The 22532-nt window shown below is 33.8% G+C and overlaps 1 protein-coding gene across 1 annotated transcript in view; it reads right to left on the bottom strand.

Annotated features, from left to right (window-relative positions):
* LOC140451471 (ATP-binding cassette sub-family G member 8) overlaps positions 1-14300 on the bottom strand; it is a 102511-nt gene extending 88211 nt beyond the window's left edge. Inside the window, exon 1 of the mRNA XM_072545293.1 lies at positions 13921-14300. The gene's annotated coding sequence lies outside the window, so the exon portion shown is untranslated. The remainder of the gene's footprint in view (positions 1-13920) is intronic.
* Positions 14301-22532: the final 8232 nt, after the last annotated feature.

The following is a 22532-nucleotide window of genomic DNA, read 5'->3' as shown; positions in this document are numbered from 1 at the left end:
AGATGAAAGTACTTATACGAGTATAACTTGCTGAAGGTCCAACGATTATTATTTTTAGAGTAATTTTATAATAATTATAAAATATATTACTGCATTTTACTGTGCATAAAATACATCATTGTTTAAATTAATTAACCCTGCAGCGGTGGGGCCAAGTCTCTGAAACCCAAGCGTCGTACTGGACGGTATAAAAAGAGTAGGGTTTAAACTATGAACTTCGTTCCAAGATACGTTGGAGAACGTTTTCTTTTCAGAGAACTGCAACAAATCAGGGTGACGGACATAATAAAGAAAAAATCAAGGATAAAATTCGATAAAAACTGGAGAATCATCCAGTCCCATACTGCCAGAGATCACGAGATACGACGCATTCCATCGACGGAAACACAAACGTCCAAAACAACAAGTAGTGGAATAACATAAAAGGTATCCTTCTTCTTTAGGTGCCGTCTCCCGATCGGAGGTTGAATATCATCATCACTATCTTTACTCTATCTACTGATGCTCTGAAGAGTTCTATAGAACTGCATTTAAACTAGTCCCTTAAATTTTTCAACCATGACACTCTCCTTCTTCCTATACTCCTTCCTTCTTTTATCTTTCCCTGTATTATCAGACTTAGCAGTTCATATCGCTGTCCCCTCATTACGTGTCCCAGATATTGTAACTTACTTATTTTTATTGTGTTTACTATTTGGCATTGTTTGCCCATTTCTGGCAATACTTCTGTGTTAGTTTTCTTCTGTTTCCATGCTGTTCTAAGCATTCTCCTGTAACACCACATTTCAAAGGACTTTAACTTATTTATATGTTCTTGCTTTAATGACCAGCTTTCAAGTCCATATTGCAGTATCGAAAACACTCAGCATCTGAGTAGCATCTCAGTACTCTTACTCTCAGTTCTAATCTAAGGTCTTTGTTGCAGAGAATTGTTTTCATTTTTACAAACGCATTTCTTGCTATTTCTATCCTGGCTCTTATTTCGGTTGTTTGATCATTATTTTTTAAAATCCAGGTTCCTAGGTATTTGTATTTATCAACCCTTTCTATCAAACATGCATATCCATGCATCTTTGAGCTAACACATTAAAAGCAAATAACGCTTCTCTGGTTCCTAGTCCGTTTCTGAACCCAAACTGACTATCATCTATTCCTTCTTCTAGTTTTTTATTTATACGACCATGTATTATTTTCAGGAATAATTTGAGAATGTGACTTATTAGTGATATTGTTCTGTATTCACTCCAATATTTAGCGTTTGTATTTTTAGGGATAGCACAAAAGGTGGAGAGTAACCATAGTTTCGGTATGTGTCCTGTTTTGTATACTGAGTTAAATAAGTCTACTATAATGTCTAAGGTTTCATCATTTATGCATTTTAAGGTTTCTATAGGGATTTGGTCTGGACCTACTGCTTTATCATTTTCGCTGTTTTTTAATGCCATTTTAATTTCCTCTTTTAATATCTTTAAAAACATATCCTCTTCTACTTCTATCTTCATTTGTTCTGTTCTATTGTCTTTGAACAGTTCATTGATGTATTATGTCCATCTCTTTAATTTATCGTTAGTATTCAACACAAGTTTCTCATTTACATATTTCACTATTCCCGGTTTTCTTGTTCTATTGTTGTGAGTTAATTCTTTAATTTTTTTTTATGTGTGTTAAAACCATCATGTCTTTTCTGGTATTCTTCTATTTCTGCGCATTGTTTTTTTAACCATTGTTCTTTCGCTTTCTTAATTCTGTATTTTATCTGTTTATCCACTTTTTGTACATCTGATTATCTTTGTTTTTATATTGACGTCTTTCTTACATTAAATCTAAAATTTATTGCGTCATCCATTGCTTCTTTTTATATCTGGTTGGTATTGGATTTTCTTTTTGACTTTTATCTATTTCTGTCTTTATTAATAACCATTTTTTATCCGACTCAGTATTCTGCAGAATTTGTCAGAAAGGCATGAATAAATACAAACCCTATAGAGAAAACAAACCCAAGAGAGAGAACTAATATAAATACCCGGAGAGAATACAAATCCTATAGAGAACAACCCTTCAGCAAGAAAATAAAGGAAAGAAAGAGTATAGTTCGTAGCTCTATAAATTCAGACTAACACAAAACACTGTGTAGGCCCTAACAAAAAACATCTTACCACCACGACATCCTACTAAAAAAAATCAATAAAAAACATTAAATAAAATCAAAAAATTACTAACAAAAAACCGACGCAAGCCACTCACAACAAAATTTAAAAAACCCAAAAAACCAGGCACGTAAGGCCCAAACTCTCCGAATTGAGCGTCAGCTCAGAGCAGAGACTTAAGGCCCAAGCAAGCAATTTCAGTTCCGCGTATAAGTCACATCACAGGAATAAAGTTGAATCGGTTAGGGAACCGTGTTGGAGTTCTATTACCCAGGACTCCCACATGAAGAGCATTTGGCTGATAGTTGTGCCCCTATCGCACATCAGAGTGCTATAGGGGGAAAAGGGACATGAAAATGCTATGGTCTGGAGCATTGGAGCGAGGTAGAGTGACTCCTGTTTTTATATATATATATATTTAGGGATTCTACAGTATTCACTGCCTTCCCTCGCTCAACCGTTTCCATCTCTCTCTGTTGTTCCATTCTCCATCGTTTAGTCCTCTCTTACTCATGGCGTCGTCTAATTCGTTCCTCCAGGATTTTCGGGGTCGTCCTCTTTTCCTCCTTCCTATGGGGTTCCATTCGGTTATTCTCTTTATCCATCTGCTGTCGCTAGTTCTTCTTACATATCCATACCACTTTAGTCTTTTTTGTTCTATATATGTTAGTATGTCTGTTTCTATTGATGTTCTTTGCTTTATTTCGTCATTACTTCTCCTATCCATTCTTGGTACTCTGCAGCATCTTCGCAGGCATTCCATCTCTGTTGCTACTATCTTATTGCTGTTTTTCTTGTTTATGATCAAATTTTCAGCCCCATATGTCATAATACTTCGCACTAATGTTTTATAAATCTGCGTTTTTGTCTTCATATTTAGGTGTCTATCCCACCATACTGAGTTAAGTTGTCGGATTGCTGTTCTTGTTTGTCCTAATCTTTGTGTAATTTCTTCCTCTGTTGTTGCCTTTTTCGTGATTATAACCCCCAGGTATTTGAATGTATCCTTTCCTTTGATTGTTACGTTGTCATCAATCTGTAGATCTTCCTGTTTTTACTCGAGTTAATACACCTCGCTCCAATAAATTGTTACACCTGAACGTAATTCTAAGGGGTGTACAAGTCTCACAGGCTGAGTTTTATTAAATTTCTTGCTTGCGTATGAACTTCGTGCTCTTGGTGCCTTCTTTATATTAGGGTCTATTAGACTTGGCGCGACCACTTAAGTAGCTTAAGTAACTGTTCTTGTTTACAGGCACTGTGTAGGATAAGATGGCGATGATTGCGAAGTTTATGTAATACCTGGAAATTTTCACGGATTGCTATTTTATAGGCAATGATGGAGCAGTCTGGAAAAATCACTGCCCGGTGCAAACGGTAAGAATCCGCCAAAATAATAAAGTTTACGGATGTAAAATCATATGGCAAGAATGCCAAATCCATAACTGATTGTTTGAATTTGTTTTTTTTTTCTGAAAATATATTAAACATTATCGTTAAAAGTACGAATAAACATATAGATCAAAGGAAAGTTCTGATGAAAACACTGATGTAATTAAAATAAGAGCTTTACTAGGTTTGCTATATTTAACTGGGTGTTTTAAAAGTAATCGGTTAAGCACAGAAGAATTTTGGGAGCAAAATGGCAGCGGGGTTGAAATATTTTGGTTAACAATGTTGCAGCAACGTTCTTTATTTTTGTTAAGACATCTTAGATTTTATGATTTAGAAACTGAAGACGAAAGAAAATTGTCTGATAAACTTAGGTTTAGAAGACAACTGTTTACAAGTTTTGTAAAAAATTGCAAAAATGTCTATACAATTAGCAAGTATGGCACTATAGACGAGAAACTTTTCGGGGAAGATGCGGTTTTAAACAGTACATCCCTTTCAAATCTATCAAATCCATCAAATACGGATTAAAATGTTTTGCCTTAGTTGATGCAAATACCAGATTTACTTTAAATCTAGAACTATTATGTTGGTTTACATCCAGAGGGACGCTTTCATTTAAAAAATGGTCCAGCTAGTATTAATTGGTCCAACATACTGGATCGTCGGTCTACACTGCTGTTATTAGTTCAATGCTAACTTACGGAGCCATTATTTGGGTACTAAAAGTGCTACAAAGAGGTGGCGCTTTTGACAATGATGCGACAGCGCTCGGCTGGTGGAAATCTTGATATACACATGGGACAATTGAGAACTCGTTTGTCGGTATAGCGGGAAAAAAAAGATAATTTACTATTGCAGTTTATAAACACCAAACATTGACCTGTTTATTCAAGTATGTTTGGATTCCAAGAAAATACTACAATAGTGTCCTATCTACCCAAGAATGCACAGTAATGATCACGTAGACGAAAAAGCCAGAGATTATAATGTTTTATAATTCAACGAAAGGTGAGGTCGATACCGTTGACGAACTTTGTGCCACGTATAATGTAGCTCGAAATTCTCGGAGATGGCCAATGTTGATTTTTTGTTCAGTTATGAATGTGACTGAAATAAACTCAAAAATTATATATCTGGCTAATAATCAAAATGATAAGTTGCTTCGTAGAATATACATAAATCGTTTGTTCACAGAGCTAATCGACCAGAATCTAAAGCGTCGTTCAATGGTGGAAAATATCTCTCGAGATACTACCAAACGACGCCAATAAATGGCTGGAACTTTAAATTAACTTCCAAGAGGTAATTCCGTACATTTAAATATTAAAAAACGATGTTATTTTTGTTAAATATGCTAAAAATTTATTTGCTTAACAAATGCCAAGTTTCAGTGCCCTGATTATATCGTGGACCTACAAAATGTTTAAAGTGCAATTCATAGGATCCAGTTGCACAAATAAATCTTCTATTTTAATGTTTTGTACCCATAATATAATAAAAATTAAGTTGCATGAACTTTTGTTTTATTTTTCACGATTACATGACGACAATTCATGAACATCCAGGATTTAATAATTATTTTATAAGGTTATATTATTTATTAAGCCCAATTACATTTTATCGTTTAAATGATATTCATAAAGAAGTAAAGCTTGATAATGTAGTAGAAGTGTTTTGATTTTCTAATTAATAATTTTAATAATTATTCATTGGGTCTGTCAGACTTGGCGCCACTACTGGCGTTTCGATATGGGGAGCCACCAGTTCAGGTTTAAAATAAAACTTAAACAATTAACAAAAAAACTAAATATCTATAAAAAGGTAAAATATCTTGTCAAATTTACCTCTTAAAAATACTAGTAGACAACAAAAATTCCAATTCCCATCCTAGCAAGTAATGTAGTGCCTATAAATCCCTATTTTAAAGTTTTATGTTTGTTTTGTCCTGTTAATTGTGTCCTGTTTGTCCATAATTGTGTTTTAATTTATTATTTTTAACATTTAACATCACATCACAATTCTCTTCCTAGCAGAAATTAAATGCTTTTCAATCAAAAGTTTATAATTACAAGTCAAAGAAATTGCACACCCACAAAACAGTACAAGTACTTTCATTCATCGTCATATAACTGTCCTCTTTCTTTATAAATAAATTTCAATAATTTAACACACATTTCAAAATATATCTCTTCAATAAATATAAATAACTATAATAATTTAAATAATATAAAACATCACATTTTCTTTCAACAAACAATAACATATACCTTACTCCTACATCATCTGTTAACACCCATCCCCTCAAGAAACTTCCTCCTAACTTGTTAGACAGTTACAACATTGACCGAAGATCACTCATTATCAGTAATAAGAGATAGTTTGAACTATGAATCACCAATCACTATATAGTAATTCTTGTGCCGGAATGTAAGTAATATTTTGTTTATTTCTAATGTATCACAATTCAACATACTTTTTCTATTACCAATTTGTTGGTTGTTACTCTGTCTGCTAATGCAATTTATGCATATTAATTAACACAGACATGTAATATTGGCATAATTACTAAAACTTTTTTTTGATCTATAACTTTTTGATCTATATCCTTATAAGACAGCACCCTAATATGGGCTTTTTATAATTTCAGCATTTAATTTACTTTGTACCACCGACCTGATGATGCTTTGCAAATTTTAGAAAGCGAAACCGGTAGTCTGAGGTAGTAAAATTAAACTGATTGTGAGTAAGTCTAATTATTTCTTTTTTACCTTTTTAAAATGGACTCACATAAGCAACACATTCATGATTTGTCATGATTTAAATATCTATACTTGATTGATCTTGTCTTTTGAGATCTCTGACGACCGTACTAGTATTATAATTTTGTAACTAAACATGTAATTAATATTAAATAAATATTGCATTTGCTTTTATTTCTTCAGTTCTTCAATTTTGTATATTCATGTGCTTAACTTTTTTATAAATATTGGTAATGATGGGTACTTGGGCTTAGTACGACCCTTTTAAAAGTTCAAAGTTAAAGCTTTTCATTCTTTAACCTTCACTGTGTTTGTTGCTTGGTTTACCGCTTACCAAAATCATGCATAAGTCAAGACACCATATTTGTGAATGTACCTTACTTCCCAATGATAATTTTTCATACCTGAACAGTACTATTAAATCACAGTGTGGCACATATGGCACAATTTCAATGGTATTTTAATATTTATGAGGTTTCAACTAATTAATTAGAATCATTATATAAAATTTTCACCCCAATAAACTCAATGTTATATAAACAAAAATATTTCGACCAAACAAAAGTGGAACACTGTTATGTGAAGTTTAAACAAGTTCTTCGTATGTAATGTTTGACTGAATATTTTCGTACCCACGTTGATGAAAGCAGAAATGAAACGAAAGGTTTGTTATACAAGATGGTCTAAATTTAGATACCGTGGTAAATAGAGGTAAGAGTAATATGGGAATCAATTCCAAAAATGTTAATAGTAGTCCAATAAAAGCTTCAAATAATATATATATATATATATATATATATATATATATATATATATATATATATATATATATATATATATATATATATATATATATATATATATATATATAATATAAGCTCTTCTGATCATCTGTTTTTCGCCGGTGATCCCTCCGCCTTTTCTTTGTTTTGTTGTTCTCTGTTATCTTGCTTCACAGGTTGTTGTGTGATTTGGGCCGATTGGTGAATAAGCTCCATTCCTTTCTATGTTCTATTTTTATTTTCTAGGGAGGTATCTTGATTCTATTAATAACTTCTCTGTCCTGATCTTCCCATCTGCACTTCGATCTTCTGATAGGTCTTGTATTTGTAGATTTTAACGTTTATTCTCGTAACAGCTCTTCAGGCCTGGAGACCCATGGCTTATATTCTCTTCACTATTTTTTCCACTCATCATTTATTTAGACCTCATTATTGCATTGCTTCGGTCCGGTTTGTGAAACTATTTTATTGGTATTTTTCTCTGGGTTCAGCAGTTCCTCAAAGTATTCTGCCTTTCTCTCTAGTTTTCTTGGTTAGTCACCCATTAGCGTGCCTTCTTTACTTCTGCACTTCTGATTCCGGGACCTGTAGTTTTAATGACTTTAACTTCTTGGTAAAACTTCTTAATCTCTTTGTTTATTATATAATTTTCCATGTCCTCTAACTTCATTTCCCAGTATTCTCGTTTTTTTTGCGACAGGCCTGTTTTGCTTTTTTTTGCTGGTTCATAGCTTTTCCTCGTTTCTGTTGTATTAGTATATTTATTTATATTTTAGCTTTTCTTCTGGCTTCTAAATCCCTTTTACATTCGAACTAATATTTACTGTTTGATTTGTTTATGTTTCCTAATGCCTTTTCTGTTGCTTCCGTTAGGTTAGGTTAAGTTAGGTTAGGTTAGGTTAGATTATCTTTTCTATTTGTTTCCATTCTTGGTCAGTATCTTCATTTGGAATTATGTCTTCAAATATTTTTGTTATATTCCGTTTTAACAAATTTTTGATACTTTTCTCCTTTATCTTTTTTATATTAAAATGCTTGGTTGCATTTAGTTTTTGCTTAGGTCCCTTAGAATTTCTTCTTTTATAGTTGCTACTACCTTCAAATGATCCATGTTGCAGCCTCTCCCTCGGAAACTTCTAACATTTGTGATGGTATTGACGTGTTTATTTTCAATAAAAACGTGGTCTATCTAATTGGTAGTATTACCATCCAGGGAAATCCATGTTGTTTTATAGACATCTTTTCTGTCAAAATGTGTATTTATGATTTTCATATTTTGTTCTATTGCAAAATTTATAGCAGCATGCCGTTTTTATTTGAAGTTTCGTGTTTTCTTTTCCATCCCGTGATATTTTCTTCTCTTGCTATTTTTTTAATTGCAGCCTGTACTCCTCTTTCTATTTTTGTCTTATCATGCGCGACTCTATATATGCTCTGTCTTTGCTTTTGGTTTCCAGCACATTCACTTTGTCCGTCATGTTTTCCATTTTACCGAGAAACATTTTTTCGCCTACTTTGCTACCTTCCTTTAATTTAATGTTGGGGTGCAGATTTGTTTTCATAAATTGCTCTAGTTTATATCTTTAGTATCTCTCCCATCATTAGTTTTTAGATCTTAGCCTTTTATAACTATATGTATCTTTGTTTTGTCTTTCTCTAGCTGTTCGATTCTCTTATTTGCCTCAATAAGTTCCTTCTCTAGTTCTAAATTTTTCTGTTTGAATCCAGTGTCTCTTTTTGTTCTTTATGCAGTTTTCTCATTTCGACCATTATATCGTCATTTTTCGCCCAAAATTCACGGATAATTTAACGCTATCTTTTTTTTCGTTGATATATCTGTCTATTAGTAGTTTTTGGTATTAACAATATGGTCTATTGCCTGTTTTTACTCTTTCAGGTATCTCTACGCTCTTGTCGTTTGAGCTGTCTATTGTTACACCTAGATATTTAAATCTCTCTATGTTTCGAAATATACATTGTTCAATCTTTAGATTTTCTACGTTACAAGTTTTTCTTAAAATTAACCTCCTCCTCTTAAGTGCCTTCTCTGTTGAGGTTGGCGATCAATATGACAAATTTCTCTCTATTCTGGGCTTGATGAATTAATTCATTTCCTTTTGTGTGGGTCCAATCTCTGATGTTTCGTAGACAAGATTTTTTCTTTAGTCCTATGCCCCTTTTACCTTCAATCTTGCCTTCTAATATTACTTGGAGCTGCTCAAATTCCCTATGGCGCATTATGTGTCCTAGATATGAAGTCTTTCTAATTTTGATTGTATTGACCAGATAAGGGAGTGTGTTCATTGCTCTCAGTAATTCATCATTCGTAGTTCTGCTGGTCCAGCTTATTCTTAACATTCCTGTTTTAATATCCAGGTCTCACAGCCATATAGTAATAGAGACCACACATAACACTTTAGTGTGAGTTGCAAAGTAACAAAGAGTTGCCGAAAGTCTATAAACGATAGGTGTAAATTTATGTTATGTCTTAAGCACTATTCAATCAGTTGCATAATAGGTGAATGACGTCTATGGTCTATTTTTTTTTCTTAAGCCTTATTGGTATTTAGCCCTAGTGTATTTTTGGTGCATTTATATATATTCTGTTTCTCAAAATGCTTGTCAATATTTGGTATGCGGAGTTCAGTAGCATTATCCTCTATAGTTACTGGTATTTATGTTATTGCGTGGCTCTTTCGCCCCTCCATCGACATATTTTCCGAATTCCATATATTTTTTATCATTTTATGAATCGGGTGTATGAGTTCTTTACCTCCATTTTTTATTAATGCATTGTTAATTGCATCCAGTCCTGCTGCTTTTCTCTATATCAACTTCTTCACTGGTTCAATAAATTCCTTGTACGTGAGAGCGTTTTTTTTTCGTCTCTTTCATCCCTTTTATCTACTTTCTCAATATTCCTGCTTTATTTAATTTTGTACTGGTAAGTTAGTACGTATAGTATTTTGTTGTGTTTGTTATTTGCCTATATTGCTTTCATTTACTCTTTAATTCATTCAGTTTTTGATCTGAATTTCCGATTTTTATCCATACCATCCATACTTATTTCTTCTCTAAGTTTTCGGCTTTATATGCTTCATCAAACTACTCTTTTAATTTGCTCTATTGCTTTTGTCGCTTGTTTTGATGTTGTTCCAATCATTCTCTATATCTTCAGTTTTGACCGTTTTTTTCAGCGTTTGCTCCCCTGCATGATCTGACATATTGTGTTAGTTTAAGTCATTGTTTCAAAATAAGTACAATATCTTTTTGATTAACTTGCCTTGTCCTATAAGTCCTATGAAGTAAGTGCTGAAATACTAAAGTTTTTGGGAGAAAATGGAATTAAAGCTCTGTGTAATCTCTTTAACAGAATTTATGACACTGGTATATTACCAACTGATTGGTTGAAGTCGACATTTGTCACAATACCTAAGAAACATCGTCCAAAGACATGCGGTGATTATCGGAAAATAAATTTGAAGATTTGATTGAATAAAACGTTTTGAAGATCTTCCTGCGAGTAATACACAGCAGAATTTACACGCTGTTAGAGGACAGAATTAGCTATACTCAATTTGGGTTTAGGAGTGGCTTGGGTACAAGAGAAGCCTTGTTTAGTATACAGGTGCTAGTACAGAGATGCAGAGATGTAAATCAAGATGTGTACATTTGTGCAATCGATTTTGAAAAGGTTTTTGACAAAGTCCGACATAACAAAATGCTAGAAATATTGGAAACAGCTGGATTGGACGATAAAGATCTACGAATAATTACAAATCTATACTGGCATCAAGTGGCAAAAATAAAGGTTGAACAAGGCTGTATATTGTCGCCTTTACTTTTTAACTTATATTCGGAGGAAATATTTAAGGAAGCCTTAATGGAGACAACCGAAGGTATTATTGTGAATGGTAACCGTCAACAATATTAGATATGCTGACGATACCTTAGTGCTTGCTAATTGCGGAGAAGACCTTCAAAATCTAATAAACAAAATAAAACAGACTTAGTAATCAGTATGGAATAAAACTCAACGTTAAGAAAACTAAATAAATGATAGTTAGCAAACAAAATTGTATACAGGATGACGATATAAAAGTCGGAGATGCCACACTGGACAGAGTAGAGAAACTCATGTATCTTGGCAGTAATATCAATGAGAGCTGGGATCCAACCGCCGAAATTCAAAGCCGAATAGAACAAGCCCGAGCTGTCTTTGTAAAAATGAGAAACGTACTTTGCAGTCACGATCTTAGCATTGACCTTATGAGTTCGAATGATATCTTGCTACATCTTTCCTGTCCTACTGTATGGAGTGGAAGCGTGCACTCTAACTGAGGCTATCCTTAGACGCTTGACAGCCTTTGAGATGTGGGTATACAGACGACTACTGAAAATAAGCTGGGTCGACAGAGTTAGAAATGAGAAGGTCCTTAGACGGCTGAACCAAACAACACAACTGGTCAATATAATAAAGAAACGCAAGCTAGAATACTTCGGTCACATTATGAGACACCCTGAAAAATATGATCTTTTATATCTGATCATTCAGGGAAAGATCCAAGGTAATCGTGGTCCTGGTCGAAGACGAACATCATGGCTGAAAAATCTAAGTCAATGGTATGGAAAATCCACTACATCGTTATTTAGAGCTACTGTCAATAAAGTCACGATAGCGAATATGATAGCCAACATGATATACAACGATCGATAACGGTCATGGAACTAGAAGAAGATGTCCTATAAGAGTTTTGTAGAATTTTCCTTTCAGTAGTATTGGAATCTTTCTAATAGTGGTGTGTTTCACAACACACCATTCGCTTCCTTTTGCTTCATCCATACAACCCTAATTCTACCACATGCATGTACATATATTTCCTTGTTATTAAGCAGTAATGACGCTCCTAGGTACTTAAAACTATTGTGTAAATCATTTTATTTAATCTTTAAATAAAGATCTAGACTCTATCTTTGAGTAAACGTATCAAATACTCTGTTTTTGTCCTACTAAAATGTAAGTTTCAGATGAATGGTACTCAATTCGGATTTCGAAATGGATTGGAAACACAAGAAGCTCTTCTTGCCTTAAATGTGTTAACACAACGATGCAGAAACTTGAATGTAGATGTATATGCATGTTTTATTGATTGTCGAAAAGCATTTGACTGCGTTAACCATCAGAAGATGATCGAAATTTTGAGATGTCAAAAAAGACTTGCAAATTATCTCAGAGCTCTATTGGTACAAAACGGCAACAATTGAAATAGAGCACACAACATCCGAAAATATACGAATGCGACGAGGATTGCGACAAGGTTGCTTCTTATCACCACTATTATTTAATCTGTATTCGGAATCTATATTCAGAAAAGCAGTATACGAGGTTCAAGGTGGAATCAAGATTAACGGAACCAACATAGACAACATGAGGTCCGCTGATGATACCGTCCTAAGAACTACAAAATATAATAAATGCGGTAGTTCGTGATAGCAAAATATTCAGTTGACACCTAAATGTGTCTAAAACTAAAATTCTAGTATTTCCAAACATACCAACAAACTTGCATTTGTACGCCGAGGGACAAATAATAGAACAGGTATCTTCCCTAAAATATTTGGGGGCAAATATCAACAGCCAGTGTAACACAAAACAAGAAATCCTGTTAAGAATCGAATAAGCGAGGAAAGCACTCATGAACATGAAAATATTTTGACAACATTTTCAACAATGATCAGATGTTACGTTTTCTCTGTTTTGCTGTATTGCTGTGAAAGTTGGACAATGGACGATGGAAGGTGAAGTGCAGGCAAAAGGTCAGTTGGAAGACGCCAGAACTCGTGACTGAAAGACCTGAGGAGATAGTTTGACCGCTCCTCCCCAGAAATCTTTCGTGCAGCAATTTCCGAAGCTACAATTGCCATTTGAATCGCCAACCTGCGAAAAGAGAACGGCCCAATAAGAAGAAGAACTAAATTTCAAACCTTTTTCCTCAAGAGCTTGACTCCACTTTTCCAGCTTTTGTTTTAAATCTTTTTCAGTATCTCCTACTAACACTAATCATCAAGATACCGGGAATGTTACCATGGAGTTTACTTATTATCTGATCCAACACTAATGAGAATGTTGATGAATAAGATCCAACACGGAATGAGAATAAGGACTAAATACCTACTTTGACATGGAATTTATCAGAGAAAAAATCTATGGAGGTTTGATGAAAATTATAATAAACTATGGTGCAGATATGTGGGTAAAATGACAATCAGCCGAAAATTCAGACTAGAACCGTTGATTAAAATATTATCGGAGGGATTCAATATTTTAATCAACGCTAGAACATACTAAAAAGATTTCATTAAAGAAAAAATGCAAATAAAAACATTGGTATTCAAAAATGGGAACTGACGTGGTTTGAATATGTATATACCGAATAAAAGAAAAAAAGGTTCAGCTAGAGAGTAATATAGGTGACACTACAGAAAGAGAATCGAGACAAAAAACACACTGAGTATAAAAAATAACGCAATATTTGACAGTCAAATGATGAAATTACAAGGGTCAGTAACAAAAAATACATTTTATAATTTATTTTAAAAAATATGTTTTATTTCACAAACACTTTTTGAACCAAATAGCAAATTGGAACTCCCGCTGATATGACAGTTTTATTTATGGAAAATTATTGTCTCATCTGTTTGATTAAAGATGTTTTTGATCCAATTATATTAACATTTTACAAAGAAAGGTCACTGTCTTGCTGTCACTATAGATTTCAATGTTTATAAATATTTTTACATTAGTACTACACAAAAAATTGTACATGAGGTACTTACCTTTCATTCCCACCACTGTTAGCCCTATTAACTTAACAAAAACAAGTAAATATTGTAGTTACAGTTAGTCCAAGTGCTAGAATCAACAACAACTTCGGACACTAACCCGGTACCACCAACAACCATCCAGTGAACCGGTTAAACACAAATAACACTGCACAAACGACAAATGAAGATGTTTTAGTACACGAATGGTACCTTTAATTGACTTATGTATGCGTGCACCAACTCAAAAACCGATATGATTTAACAAAGTCAAGTCTGGTTGTCTGACGGATGTTATTTTGGAATCTACTACGCAAACACACAGTACACAGAATGTTTCCCCGTGCACAGTGTACCGTAAATGGCGGAAGTAAATTTTGAGGTCTTGGGTAGCGAGTACTTCATTTGGTTTTGTACTCTCTTCGGCTGCTGTGGTAATGGTAGATGAAGATTTGCACAAAAAATTATATACTCTGCATCTTTGATTATAAATGTATTATCTGTATCACGTATGTATACGGGATGGACAAATATTCTCGTTTCTTTATACTGGGTGTTTCAAAAAGGTATATCGTAAATTAAATCACGCATTCCGGGGACAAAAATAAATTGATTGAATCCAACTTACCTTAGTACAAACGTGTACACAAAAAAATGTTACAGCCCTTTGAAGTTACAAAATAAAAATTAGTTTTTTGCATTAACTTCTAAACTACTTGACAGTTTGTAATAAAAATGGACACGTTACTTTCTTGTCCTGAAAGCATCTTACATACAAAGAAATAACAAAATCTAAGCTCACAGAAAAATTTTAAGGAAGGTGTGCAGCACTATATCCCCCCAAACTTTTGAGTACGTTCAAATCAAATGAATTTTGTGGCATCATTAGTTTTTTAAAATGAGTTTACATCTCATTTTGCAACAAACTAAATGTATATCAGCGTATTTCTCATTAGTAAAATCCATTTTTGTTTAATTGAAATTATTGTTTTTAAATGCCACAAAGTAAAAACCACAAGAGCAACTTCACGAACTGACAAGAGTTTGACAACAAAAACCGTTGGTTATAGTTTTGTTTACAGTTCAAAGCCTACTAGTGCAAAAAATATTAATTTAACTGTCATGACCAAAAACGAAAAATTTTCAAATTGATTTTTATCGAAAACAGTGAATCCTACCGTCTTAAAGTAAGAGTACCTTTTAGTACTAGAATACCTGAAAATTTAATAAGTCAGTATCACAAATGCTTACAAGTTACAGACAAAAAAGTTATGCGTTAAAATACCCGTTGACTTACCCAAAACAGACGCCTATGAACTGTACTTCTTCTTGTTTAAGTTCCATCTTCTATCGAAGGTTGGAAATCATCATGGCTATGCGGACTCTGTTGACTGCCGCTCTAAAAAGTTCTGCACTACTGCATTCAAACCATTCCCTTAAGTTCTTAAGCCAGGATATTCTTCGTCTTTCCACATTTCGCTTTCCTCGGATTTTGCCTTGCATAATAAGTTGTAATAATGCGTATTTTTGCCCTCTCATCACATGTCCCAAGTACTCAAGTTTTCATCTTTTCCTATCCTTCTAGTTACTTCCACGTTTGACATTCTTTAAATCCATGATATTCGTACGATTCTTCTGTAACACCAAAATCCAAAGGCGGCCAACTTATTCAGATGGACTTGTTTTAGTGTCCACGCTTCCAAGCCATAAAGAAGAGTAGAGAACACGTAACATCGAAGTATTCTCAGGCGTAGTTCTAACCTTATATCCCGACAACAAACAAACTTTTTAAGTTTAATGAATGATGCACGTGCTATTTCAATGCGTGTCTTAATTTCTTTGGTTTGGTCTACATCTGATGTTATCCATGTTCCTAAGTATTTATAGTTATTAACACTCTCAATTGCAGTATCTTCAATAGTCAGTTGGATATTTGCATGTGCAGATTTAGTCATGATCATGCATTTAGTTCTCTTTAAATTTATCTTCAGTCCATACTCATGACAGCGTTCATTAAGGCGTTGCATTACGTTCTGTAAATCATTGTTGTTATCTGTCATGATTACTGTATCGTCTGCAAAACGTAAGTTATTCAAAACTTCTCCATTAATAGATATACCTTCTATGAACGGTACTAGAAATTCGCAATTAATGGAATCGATTCAGCTCTGAAGGATAAATAATCGTGCCAGTTTTCATTTTTCTAAATAGAAGCTGTTCCGTCTCATTATAATTTACTTCATGTTGTTTGTCAATTTTACTTTATTATTTTAGATTGATATCGGCAATTCTTAAATTTTGGGTAAATTAGCTTCCATAAATCTATTAAGAGATTAAAATGTTTATCAGTTTTACATATTTCTGGGAAAAATTTGTAGATAACCATCCCTGTCTTTGGAAACTAGGTAGTTTTAACATTTACAATTAGTCGAATCAAGCGGTTCATTGTTCTCGTACCCGCTACGTATTTATGTATTTCTGAGAAGGACAATACGTGCTTTCCCAAGATAAAATTTTATAGTTTTTAGAAACGACCTCCCCTCCACTAGGGGCTTCTGTTAGACGCTTTGTAATGTATTGTTTGGGGGTATCATTCGAAACACAGTTCTGTACATACGTTTGGCTTAGTCAATAAAAGTTCTATCAAAATTTGTCATCGTATATTATTTTAATTTGATAAATTAGTATTTTATAGCAAATATATCTCACGGTAAACTAATCGTGAGCCGAACAGAAGCGTTCTCGAGTTATTAAAAAAAATACTTACATGGCGCCATCTGCAAAGAGTTCTAGCTCCCTTAGGAAGCATTTTCGCACTAGGTCAATTGGATTAAATTTTCTTAAAATTATCTAAGGAATCTGTGGTTTTGGTTTGTCAGGAGAGTTTCTGTACACCCTGTATACATCTTTTAACAATGTTTTCTAAATGTTGAAAGAAAAAAAAATATGTTTTTGAGATATGATTTTTTTAAGAAAAAGAGGCTTTTTTACATTTTGTTAATTTCCCTTGACAGTTGGTCTAATTTTAATATCGGGATCGTGTTCAGCAGAAAATTTTACTTCTAAAATGTATTTTTGGATATTTTTTTGAGCATCTAGAACCCGCTATGCAAGAAAAAGTGATAAAAATACGAAAAAATTATTTAATTATGCATATAGAGCGCTATTTTGGACATAGAAGGTTAAAATTTGGTATAGGTAATAGACAATTTTGACAAGAGCTGTGACCTTGTATATAACGGGTAAACTTGTGTACTGCATCGGGATGACTCATAATTCTTGTCAAAATCCATTACCTCTAAATCATCATATTTTAGAGTATAGATATAGAATATGCCCGAACTTTGCATATTTGACGTGGGGTAATAGTGCGGATGAAGATATAATTCATTGTAAAGTAAAACGCTATGTATACAGTATAACATTGGATAATCTTCTCAATAATCTCAATACAGATGACATTAGAATTAAGTGTGGTGGAACAAGTTTGCGAAAGTATTTGCACGCATAGGATTGACTGTTTAAGAAAATAAACAAAAGGCATATACTTATAAACTCCTATCGTCTGCGCCTATGGCGAACGGAATATTTAACGAAAATAAAATAGTACCGGAGAAAAAATAAATCAAATATTTATATAGGTGAGACCTGGTTCGACACACACTTACTTTATCAAAAGATTGGTTTGAAAACAGAGAACACTGTGCAACAAAAGCACCTTCCAATAAAGGAAAACTCGTAACAATATTCAATATTCCACGCGGGATCAGTAGTCGGGTGTGTTCCAAACTCTCGGGTCTTTATTTGCCAAACTTTAGTAAATATTGCGTCGATTATCACCAACACACACCCGAGAAAGTATTTGAATAGTGGTTAAAAATAAATTAATAGCAAATATATATGTACCACCAAACAGTGTCTTTGGTATGGCCAGTGCTTGGATAATTAAAGAAATCTCCTTGTGTTAGTAAATAAAGTTACTATTAAAAATTACATGTTGGATAATGATATTTATTTTGAAGAAACATATATGAAAACCGATTTATTTCAATTTTAAAGATCTTATCTATAAAAAAAGTGTATGAAAATAAAAAAAGAAAGTATGGGTCATACAAAGACTGCCATCATATTATTGCATTTTTATTCCTGTAGAACACATGTGGCATCAATTAAAATCTGGGATCAGGAGAAACAATGTTACACCTACTCTAATCGCTTTTGTAAGTCAACTTATTAATAGTGAAGTACAAAATATTAATATTATCAGCTGGCAGCATATAATTACACATATTAGAAAAAGTTAAAAATTCCTATCTTCATTAATTACTATCTAAATGGGAATAAGCCACAATTAAAGGTTAAAATACGTTTATTGACGTTTCAATTTCCACTTCGGAAATCGGTCTCAAAATACATTGTTTACTTTACTAATGTTTGTATTTTGAGAACGATTTCCGAAGTGGAAATTGAAACGTCAATAAACGTATTTTAACCTTTAATTGTGGCTTATTCCCATTTAAATAGTCATTATCTGCTAGCAACACTGTATTGTCTGCATATCTAATATTGTTTATAAGTTGGCCATTTACAGCAATCCCATCTTGTGATTCGTCCAAGGCCTCTCTAAAGATGTTTTCAGAGTATACGTTAAATGATGCCGGTGACAATATGCAACCCTGGCTAACTCCTTTTTCGACTGTGAAGATCTCGGGCAGTTCATTTTCTAATTGCACTGTTAGTTTTTGTTGGATAGGTATATAAGTTTGAGATCAGTCTTATACCCTTACCTTCGAGTCCTGATGTTTTTAGGATATCAAAATGCATTCTCGAAATTAATGAAACATGCATACACATCGCAGTTGACATCCCTGGTTCTATGTATTAGAACTTGCAAACTAAAAAGTGCTTCCCTCGTTCCGAGTCCTACTTTGAATCCAAATTGAACTTCACTCAGTTCTTCTAATTTGGTGTATATGCGTGAAAAAAAAAAGAACATTTCACGGAACAACTCCAGAATCAAATAGAGCTAATTAAAAAGAACGTGGAGATAATTATAGCAGGAGACCTTAACGGCAGAACCGGAAGGAAAGAAAACGATAAAGTAGTGGGGAGATTTGGAGAGGATGAACAAAACGATAACGGAGAACGTCTGATTGAATTATGCGAACTAAACAACCTAAAAATCACCAACGGATTCTTCAGACATAAAAATATTCATAAATATACATGGACGCAAGAAACACGAAAGCTGAAATCGATAATAGACTACATAATAATCAAACAAGATACCACAATAAAGATCAAAGATGTGCGAGTCAAAAGAGGAGCAGAATGTGGAACGGACCATAGACTACTGACAGCAAAAATGGGCATTAATTGGAAATATAACAAGACCCCCTCCACAGAAGAACCGTTGAACACTATAAGAGAAAAACAATACAATATAGAACTACTCCAACAATCAATAAGAGAACTATACCAACAATGTCTAGACCAAAAATTAATAGAATTTAGATACGGCAACATCGAAGAAATATACGAGCATATAAAGGCGAGTATAAAGCAAGCAGCATTCGAAGCCCTTGGGGAAAAAGAACATATAACAAATAAACAGCACTATAATGAAATAAATGAACCAACAAAAAGAATAATTGAAGAAAAAAAGCAACTATACAGAAAATGGCTGACTACAAACAACGATGAAGTTTATAAAGAATATAGAAAAAAAGATAGAGAAGTGAAAAAACAAATAACACAGCAAAAGAATGAAGAATGGGAAAGAATCTGCTTAAATATTGAAACATATATAGGAGGTACAAGAACTTCGGAGTCATGGAAAGTACTGAGAGGATTGAAACAAAACTCAAAAGAAAAAACTAAATTGGGAAAATATACAGGACAAAGAATGGAAGGACTACTACAAGGAACTATTAACAGAACAAAGACCACAATTCATTGGAAAAGAAAACAGGCGAAGACGAAGCAGATTCCCACAACAAGAAATATAAATAACAGATAGGGAAATGAGAACGGCCATAAAAGCAATCAAAAATAAGAAAGCACCGGGACCTGGAGGCATCTCACCTGAGCTTATAAAATACGGATCAAAAAAATTACACCGGATGATACAATGGATATTTCAGAAAGCCATAAATGGAGAACAGCTCCCAAAGGAATGGACGGCGGCATATATGACATCTATATTTAAGAAAGGAGATAGAAAACGATGCGAAAACTACAGAGGAATAAGCGTAATATCATCAATAGGAAGATTATATGGGAAGATACTGCGAGAAAAGATAGAGCAAGCGATAAAAGGCAAAATCGGGGAGGATCAGGCAGGCTTCACGGCAGGAAGATCATGCATAGACCACATATACACACTGGAACAACTGTTGGAAAAGAAAAAAGCAAAAAATAGAGATATACACTTGGCATTTGTGGATCTGAGAAAGGCGTATGATTCTGTACCAAGGTCAGAACTATGGGAGGCAATGTACAAATTAGAAATACAGACGGAACTCATAGAAGCTACAAAAGCTCTGTATAAAGAAAATAAAGTGTCCATTAAAATGGGAACAAGAATCATAGGAGACTTCACCACAACAAAAGGGCTCCTGCAGGGTTGTTCCACATCTCCAACCCTATTCAAAATATACTTAGAGAAAGAATTGACTACATGGAAAAGAAAATGCGAAGGCATGGGAGTACCGGTACGGAACGAATACCTATATACGTTAAGTTTTGCAGACGATCAAGTAGTGATTGCACAAGACCAAGACGACCTCAGCTACATGATGAAGAAACTACAAGAAGAATATACCAAGGCTGGCCTAGATATTAACCTCGCGAAAACAGAGTACCTATCTACAAGTGAAGAAGACATAGAAGATCTACAGATTGATGACAACGTGACAATCAAAGGAAAGGATAAATTCAAATACCTGGGGTTTATAATCACGAAAAAGGCAACAACAGAGGAAGAAATTACACAAAGATTAGGACAAACAAGAACAGCAATCCGACAACTTAACTCAGTATGGTGGGATAGACACCTAAATATGAAGACAAAAACGCAGATTTATAAAACATTAGTGCGAAGTATTATGACATATGGGGCCGAAAATTGGATCATAAACAAGAAAAACAGCAGTAAGATAATAGCAACAGAGATGGAATGCCTGCGAAGATGCTGCAGAGTAACAAGAATGGATAGGAGAAGTAATGACGAAATAAAGCAAAGAACATCAATAGAAACAGACATACTAACATATATAGAACAAAAAAGACTAAAGTGGTATGGACATGTAAGAAGAGCTAGCGACAGCAGATGGATAAAAAGAATAACCGAATGGAGCCCCATAGGAAGGAGGAAAAGAGGACGACCCCGAAAATCCTGGAGGAACGAAGTAGACGACGCCATGAGTAAGAGAGGGCTAAACGATGGAGAATGGAACAACAGAGAGAGATGGAAACGGTTGAGCGAGGGAAGGCAGTGAATACTGTAGAATCCCTAAAATATTTATGCGTGAGTGAATGATAGTAAGGAGTACTTTAAGTACATGGTTCATCAAACTAATTAATCTATGTTCCTCACATTTTCTAGCGTTGGCTTCTTTAGGAAGTGGAATGAATATTGATAGTAGCCAGTCTTTTGGTAAATAACCAGTCTAGTAGATGTTGTTGAATAGCTTCGTAAGAGCTGTGCTTTGGTGTGCACCTCATCAGGTCCTGGTGATTTCCCATCTTTAATACGCTTAATGGCCATAGTTACTTGTTCGTTTGTTATTTCTGGGCCGTAGTTGTAGCCGTCATGTTTGCGTTGTAGTGTTTCAATTTCCGTACATTTCTCCGTCAGCCATGCTTCTTTTACTACTTTTATCTTCTTTAGTATAGCCTTATGCAACTTTTTGTATACGTTGTCATTTCTACCTTTCAATTTTCTTTGCTCTTCCATCATCTGTAATATTTTATCTGTCATCCATTCTTGCTTCTTTTTTCTTTTTGATTTTAGATATTCATGCGAAATTGTAGTAATAGATGTCTTCACGCAATACAATAGATTCATAAGTCAAGGCACTATATTTGTGAATGAATATGAAGTGACTCTTATAATAAATTATCAAAACAGTTTCTTTATTAGCAGTGTTTAAAAATTTTCGTACTTCTTTCTTGACGTAATGTTCCCATACAAAAGAATAAGATATACTCGTACTTGGCGTTACAGTTACTTTTGCACATCAAATTTAAGGTATTTGGGAAAGTATGTCGTCGGAATACAATCCCAGCATAATAAATTTTAAACTCTTAATTTGTTCTTTACGGTATGAATGGGTTGATATAACTGATTGTTAAGAATTTGCGTTCGTACCGTTAGAGTAATTTTATTTTGGAAGAGTGTTAACGAGCTGCGGTCATATATGAATTTAGTTTAAGCACAAGGAAATTTTTTGTCGAGTACTAAAATCACTGATTTTATTTATGTTCCCATCCTGTTTTTCCTTTGCATACCATTGTCGTTTTCTTTATATGTATTATTAATTTAGAAGCTCATCAAAACATTCCTTTAATTTATTTAATATAAAACGCCAGAAAAAAAAGTACAGCACTGTCAATCTGATGAATAC

Source organism: Diabrotica undecimpunctata, chromosome 9 (genome assembly GCF_040954645.1).
Source record: "Diabrotica undecimpunctata isolate CICGRU chromosome 9, icDiaUnde3, whole genome shotgun sequence".
Classification (NCBI taxonomy): Eukaryota; Metazoa; Arthropoda; class Insecta; order Coleoptera; family Chrysomelidae; genus Diabrotica; species Diabrotica undecimpunctata.
Note: the sequence above shows the minus strand (reverse complement) of the source record. Positions and strands in the feature narration are given on the sequence as shown.